This window comes from Neopelma chrysocephalum, unplaced genomic scaffold (assembly GCF_003984885.1).
Source record: "Neopelma chrysocephalum unplaced genomic scaffold, ASM398488v2 Primary Assembly neopelma1_60, whole genome shotgun sequence".
In the NCBI taxonomy this organism is placed as follows: Eukaryota; Metazoa; Chordata; class Aves; order Passeriformes; family Pipridae; genus Neopelma; species Neopelma chrysocephalum.
The window spans coordinates 1216608-1223117 of NW_020897715.1; positions in this window are offsets into that span (position 1 = coordinate 1216608).

Below are 6510 nucleotides of genomic sequence, written 5' to 3' on the forward strand. Positions count from 1 at the left end.
CTTTGGGAGACTGACTTTCTAGGATCAGTTGATATGCCTTATATCCCTGCATATCACTTTGCTGGGGTTTGGTATGGAATGGGGAGAAGTTATTTGCAGTTACTTTTCAGCAGTAAACAAATGCTGCTGGAGCAAGCAAAAAACCACCATTTCTGGGAATTTTTACAAGAGGAATTTTTGATTGGGACTGCATTTGCCATCTCATTTTTTACCATCACTGTTCCAAGAGGTTATAGATTCTCAAACTCAATCTACTTACTGATAGCTCAAGTTTTCCAATTCCTGTTTCTAACCTCCATTAAAAACCCCAACCATTTAGAACTATGGACTCTAAAATTTTAACAGATGAAATAACACCATCCTTACACTTTAAAACTCTACCCCTGTAAAAAGGAAAAATAAGAAACACTATTTCAATCAAAAGAGATGGTTCATCCAGAAGAATGGATTTGAGGTGAAATATGTTGTAAATCTGTTTGACAAACTGAATGATACTAAAAGATTTTTCATTTCCCTTGCTTTTAACTTAATAATCTCAATCCCATCTGTAAACAAAGATAAATTAGTTCCTCAAAACTAATCACAAGAGAATGAAATTCCTAGCAATACATCCATCTGCAGGTTTGTGTGCATAAAATATAAAATTATATTATTTCACATGCACTTGTGATTTTTTTTTCAAATTTTTGTGTGTGTTTTTGACCAAGTTGTTTCAGCATAATTTCAGAATGAAGATTAATTTGCTGTTGCATGAATATCATGGGAAGTTCTCAAATTGCCAAAAGCATCATTCCCTCCATTTAACATCACCATCATGAACATTGTGACAATTTGATGATTTTGACATTTTATTATGATAAAAAGAGACTTGGGTGCAGGGACTTACTGACTTAATTTGCCCTTTTTTAGTTGCTTTTCTACAGAAACAAGCCTTTTGTGGTCATACTTCCAATTTCTGTATGCCTCTACCTGCGTGTCCTCCCTGTTCCTCAGTAGCTGAGGACACGCTGGCCAATTTAACTTTGCAGATACACACAGATACTTCAAAAACAATGCATGTACTTTAGGTGTCATTATGAGGTATAGAGACTCCAATATTTACCTTCTGACACCCCTGTGTGAGCTCATACCTTACAATGCACTTGAGTTTACCTGGGAAAGCTGAGACGAGGCAGACAGACAAAGAGCAGGACCCTCCAGCAGCAGGAAAAGCACCCAAGTGGGTCACACATATGACAAATATGCAGGAAAACAAGTTCCCCTAGTTGTGGTGCTCCTTGAGTGACCTCTAGGTGTACATGATGCTATTCTGGTCCCAGGAACACTGTCTAGAAACCAGTGCCTATCAAACAGGATTAAACACTGGACTATCTGGTCTGACTTTGCTTAGCTATTCTTTGGTGGCTATGGGCAGTGATCAGGTTTCCAGGGCAAAACTCTGCCATGGGACTTCCTTTCTATGTGGTTCTGCCCTGGATTTCCCCAAGTGATTCTTTGGTCTTGCACAAAGCTGAGTAGAACAAAGTTTACTAGTACATATAGTATAAATTCACTGGAGTAACCCAGCTGGTAATACCTGGAATTTACGTCCTTGAACTTGCTCTGATGGTGGGCTGATGACAACAGAATGTATTATATTGTGTGTCTTTATAGGCTGTTAAATCAATAAGCTGCTGGAGGGGAATCTTCCACATCATTTATAAATAATGGTGAGAGATGTGCTCTCAGCAGCACGGCTCTACATGCAAAGTGCCTCCATTGACTTCTGCACTGTTATACATTTTGCTGTATGATTAATTTAACTTGTTCCCTCTCATGAACTGTCCACACCAATGATTACTGTTCTAACCAGAGACTCAGCTGTTGCAAAGAACTGTCAACCCAAATCAGCCTTTCTAATAGTTGGGAAACAAAAGAAATTATGAAAATCAGGAGGAGGTGATATTAACATCAGATAGGTTCTGAACCACAGGCACCTACAGCAGACTGTTTAGGAATGTGCTCTCCGCTGATACATTTGCACTCCTGCTGTTTCACAATACATCAGGTTTCAAATCCATCACGGGTCTCCTTCCCTAGCTTTGTACTTGGGTGTTGAACACTCAAAATGTCAAGTCCTGTACTCCACACACACCTAAATTTCTGAGCCTGGAATTTATTTTTATAACATATTATGACCTATGACCTATGGCAGAGCTTAACTCTGCTGAAAAGTCACCGTGGAGCTGATGCAAGAAATGAAACATGTCAAAAGCATGGGTGTGGGCACATATACTGCAATATTACCTTAGCAGAGAATGAGAGGAGGAAGTATAGGTGATCACAAATAGCCAAAAGATCCTAGTCAGAATAATGAGCAAATTAGTGACAAAATAATATCAGACTTGCCAGATCCAAGGAAGTCTGAAACAATAACAATATATTCATGAATTACTCAGATGTTTTGGTGAATGGAGTGTATTTCAATAGATGAATGATAGAAGTATTTAACTGAAAGTTATCAAAGTAGTTAAGTTTCATGGAGCAGTTTTTCCAAGTAAGAGGTTTTTTAAGTGTGTCCATTTTTTCCCAATCCCATCAGTACCAGCTGCTACTGCCCAGATTTGTTTATCTCCTGACTCTACTCAAAAACACTCAGCCATCACTTGAATAAAGATGCCTAATAAAGATTTCTAATTAATTGGAAACTGATAGACAAAACTGCTGAAAAATTTTAAAAATTTCTATGAAGTGTCTTACTAATTTTTTTCTTATTAGTCATAGAATTATAGAATAGTTTGGGTTCAAAGGGACCATACGGATCACTATTTCCAGCCCCCTCCCATGGGCAGGGGCACCTTTCACTAGACCAGGCTGCTCAGAGTCACGTCCAACCTGGCCTTGAACACTTCCAGGGATGGGGCAGCCACAGCTTCTCTGGGAAACCTGTTCCAGTGCCTCACTACATTTATAGTTAAGAATTTTTCCTAATCTAAACCTACTCTCTTGCAGTTTGAAGCCATTCTCCCTTGTCCTGTCACTAAGTGCCTTTGTAAATAGTCTCTCTCTTTCTTTCTTGTGGTCTCCATTCAGGTACTGGCTGTGATTAGGTCATCCCGGTGCCTTCTCTTCTCCAGGCTGAATAGCCCCAATTCTCTCAGCCTTTCCTCATAGGAGAGGTGCTCCATCCCTCTTCTACCCATTGATGAGTATATTGAATAAACTAAATTGAAACTTGGAGAACAAGTTGTATTGTCAGCTCAGTGAGACAAATTCCTTTCCTTTGCACCTGAAGTTCAGTTGTGTGTTATTCCCAGTTTTCTGACGTGTTACAGAAGCTACACTGGGCATGTCCAAATGTCAGTCAGGAAGTTGGTACATTTTCTTAATATGAGCTGAATTCTTACCCTTCTGCTGAGTGTGAATTATCCAGGTCCTGGATAATTCATGAAAAAATGAGCTTCTGAACAAAGATGATTTTAACTGGTGTGTAGCTAGCTGGCAGTTTCAGCAATATCTGCCCAAACACTAGCTCTCATTTCCTCATAGCAAGTCCTTTTGTAATTGAAGTTACTTTGACAATAGAGAGCAAGGTTCATTGTTGATCTAGTGACCAAATAAACCACAACAAACAAGGAACTGTGAAACACCACCAGCAGCAATCTCTCCTCCAGCATTTTTTTCCAACATTAAAAGACTGTTTTGTGTGAAGTAAACAATCCTGGAAGATTCTGTCATCTCATCACCTAATCCCTTTGTAGTCCTGCTTAAACGTGCAGAACCTGCAGACTGTAAGGTCCCCAGATGCTGAATGGCTGTTTTCCAGTATTTTCAAATATACCCCACAAAGAAGTAAAATATTCCTTGCTTAATAAGAGTTATTTATGCAGAACTACTTGATGACTCAAGAGCACTCTCAATAGATAACCCCATGGATGATGTGTTGACACTACCCAATAAAGGTCCACATTCCTCTTGATCTGCTTTATGTTTTCTAACTTCTTCATCACAATCGGTACCTTTGGCTGGCAGGACTAACACCAACAGTGCTGTGTTTCATCCCTGCTTTTGACTCATAAAGGTTGTCTGGGAAAGTTTGTAAACATGAGAAATAACCTTTGGACATAAGGATCACATTACCAGTCTGACAAATCAAGGAAGTTCTTGCTGAGTTAGAATGAATAATAAAGGGCATAGAGGTATATTTAGAAAGTAAATTCATATGTGTGATGAGTTACATACATTTCACAAGCAGCAACACTGAGAAGTTTGTGAAAGAACCGGTTCCCATAGGACTCCACCCACACAAAGGCAGCAAATAACCAAACACGTATGATGAAGCAGCTAAATGAAATTCAGGAATACACACCCAGCCTGGGTTACTTTCAGCATTTATATGGTAATACATAACCTAAATGGGTTTATAGCACTGTGAAATATTAAACTAGCTAATAAGACTACTTCATAATTATTTTTGACAGGAGTATTTTCCAATGCAGCAGTTTACCAGACTTTGGGAGACATGGGTGCACGGTGCACGTATGCAATATATTTAAGCTTTCTAGAGAAACACTCCATACAGTAGGAACGAAGTGCAAAATTTTTATTAATTCTAATTCCTTATGGCACCTCTTCCTCTGCCTCTTTCCTCTTTTGTTTTCCTCCTGTACATTTTGATTGCCGACCTCTTTTTATTTTTCCACGTTTTGCTTCCTTCTGCTCTTTCTGATGTTCTGGGCAGTACCGCCACAAAGAAGGAAAAAAAAAAAAAGGGGTGAGGGGAGGAGGAGAGGGGAAGGACAAAAACAACCCAGCCCTGGCTCTGCTCCTCTTATCTGGTGCTAATGATGCTGTAAAGAGCAAATGCCTGGAGTTCCTGTTGCTGCGAGCAGCCCAGCTGCGTGGAAGAGGCTGATAGGAGCAGCCCCTCTTCTGATGATGCTTATTTTAGCAGAATCGCGGGAACGCGTACCTGAGTGGGAAAGCCAACACAGCTCCTACCAATGACGGCGAGGGGCCCAGAATTGCTCTAGCAGACAAACCTTGAGTGACAGTCTGAAAAGCACGGTGATCCCCGTTAATACATGGTAAATAATGCGCGGCAGGTACGGCAGAAGGCGGCTGCGTTTGTTAACCCTCAAGTCACGGCGCTGACCTCCTTTTCCCCAGGATCGGGAGGAGGGACAGAGAGCTGAGGGATGGTAATTAAGTGCCGGGTCACCCCTCATGTCCTTCTTCTGGTCCCTTTTACTGTGACACGTGGTTGGGGTAACCACTCAACCCATGTATATTTATAAAAGCACACAGAGCAGAGACAATAATTTTCTTTAAAATCAGCTAGGTCGTTAATGAATCGCTGAGGTAGGAATACCATTGCTTTCCCTGATCGGAAATCAGAATTCCCAGAAAGCCTCACATCTCATTATCAGCACCAGAGGCAAACAGCGGCATTGTTATTCCATGGATTGCACCTTTTCAATGGCTGAATTGCCAGCCTGAGGCTGTGTCTGGGTGTGCAGGGGCAGGGGGGCGGGGGAGAAGGATTTGCCTCAAGTCCTTTGGTTTCGGGCAGTTCCATTTGTTTTCCTAGAGGATGATAGTGCTCTGGCAGGCCCTCGCAGTTTTTTATCTGGCCAGCTCTATCTCTGTATATTGAGCTCCGTGTAGCCACTGCACGTTGAGCTCTCAACGAGTTGGTTTTGTTAATGTGCAAAAAAAAAATCCAGGAAAAATCTGGAAAATTGCTTAATAAATTCACATGGTCAACATGAATATTTTATCTTCATTCTGTTCTTCTCCACCAAGCTGCTAGTTAGTAGCCTTTGTTGTGGTTTCTTTTGTTGTGGTGGTGGTGGGTTTTCTTTCTTTTTTTTTTTTTTTTTTTTTTTTTTTTTTTTGTTGATGATGGATTTTTTTTTTTTTTTTTTTTTTTTTTTTTTTTGTTTGAACGCTGCACAATGAAATGTGATTCAGAGTTCATTTTGCTAATCAGTCCTCCTTTGACCAAAAAGTGCTTTACGGAGGCTACATCCAGCTTGGTGGTATCAGATTTCAGTGTGAAAGTGCTACATTCCTGACTGCCCTGCATTCCCTTTGTGTTTGATTTTGCCTGGTAAAATAAATGGAATACTTAGAAAGACTAATCCCACTCAGAAAAAGAGGGGAAAAAAAAAAAAGACCAGGGGAAAAAAATATATGAAACAAGAATTTCAGCTATTTTTTTTTCATGCTTGATTCCACTTTTCCATCCACTATATTAATTTTCATTCTTTTATTGGTCCTGTCCTGCATTCATTTTTTTTCTACCTTTGATTTACTACAGGTTTGATTCTACTTCTTGACTTCTGGTTTTAGCTGAAGAAAGCACTTCTCTAGGTCTCTGAAATTCACAAACCCCATATATATATATATATATTTATATATATATATATATATATACAAAACATAGGAAGACATGTAACTTTCACCTTTGACTTCTTGCTGTAGTTCATGAGAGAACAAGTTCATGCTGGAAGCACTGCTTGAACCATT